General features: G+C 41.5%; 1 pseudogene; it reads right to left on the bottom strand.

Annotated features, from left to right (window-relative positions):
• Positions 1-203: 203 nt before the first annotated feature.
• LOC118519968 (eukaryotic translation initiation factor 1 pseudogene) lies at positions 204-543 on the bottom strand (annotated as a pseudogene).
• Positions 544-1,234: the final 691 nt, after the last annotated feature.

Raw genomic sequence — 1,234 nt, 5'->3', positions numbered from 1 at the left:
GTAGGCTATTTCTCCTTCTCACTCTCTCTCTCGGCTCTTTTCAGTTGATTGCATGAGGGAGTTACACTAGTTCAAGTTAAAAGCAAACCCCAAATGGTTACATTATACCAGTTGTGAGTTTTTTAAACTTGTGACAAGGGACAGAGGGGAAATTCTTCTCATTACAAGGAAATCCTCACTTAAGCTTCAGTGAGCCAGAGCACCTAAAACTCATGAACCTTCAGTTGGTCGTCATCCTTAGCCAGTCCAGTCTCTACCAGGAACTGGCATATGTTCTTGCACTGGTCACCTATAGCTGAATCACTTCTCCACATTCTGGATGCTCAAGTACAGTACCATTGCAGGCAGATTTCTTAAATGCCTTCGCTAGTTTCTTTTTATCGTAATCATCAAGGATCCTTTGGACAGTAGTAAGGGTCTTCCTGCCATTTCTCTGTTGAATTCTTATATGGATATAATCCTCAGTGCCAGCAGGAAGCAGATACCATCCTTACTTGAATCAGCAAAGGGGTCGAAAGAGTGGAGGTTCTGGATAGTGGACATAAGGACAGAGGATAGGATTTCTTTTCCTCCATGGAAAAGAGGGAAGGCGGCTGCAGGAGAAGGCAGGGGGGGCTAGGGAAGGGGTGTAGGGGGATGGGGCCGGAGCCTCAGGAAGGGAAGGAGCTCAAGGGGGAAGCGGTTGCATCCTCCGTGGTTGGCGGCTGTGCAGTGACTGGGGCCTTGCCTTCTCTTTTAAACTTTATACCCACTAATACTATAAGCTCTACTTGCATTTTAGAAATTAAGTTTGCATTTTTCAGTGCATCGATGGAGGTAGTTCTAGCTTGCTTTCTATAGTATGTCAATGGAGATACAGCTCTTCTTCATTTTTGTATATATCCCAGTGCATTCGTTAATGTGATGGAAACTTTTTATAGGAGAAAAGCAAACAGGTTAGCTCTAAATAAGTGGCCAAAAATTTTGATTTTTTTTAAAAGAAAATTATGCAAAAGGTGTCATATATATATGCATATATATATATGTATATACACACACATATATATAAAGAGAGAGAGAGAAAGAGACGGGAGGGAGGGAGTGGGCACTCTCCTTTTTTAGGTTAGGTTGGGATATGAATTTGGGAAACATTGCACCTTAACACCTGAATTTATTGTTTCCATTTAACCAAGAAATAGTTCTTTGGTAAGTTGCTTTACCCCTGATTTTGCATGTGTGTCATTCTTAAAATTTG

This window comes from Halichoerus grypus, chromosome 2 (genome assembly GCF_964656455.1).
Source record: "Halichoerus grypus chromosome 2, mHalGry1.hap1.1, whole genome shotgun sequence".
Taxonomy (NCBI): Eukaryota; Metazoa; Chordata; class Mammalia; order Carnivora; family Phocidae; genus Halichoerus; species Halichoerus grypus.
Note: the sequence above shows the minus strand (reverse complement) of the source record. Positions and strands in the feature narration are given on the sequence as shown.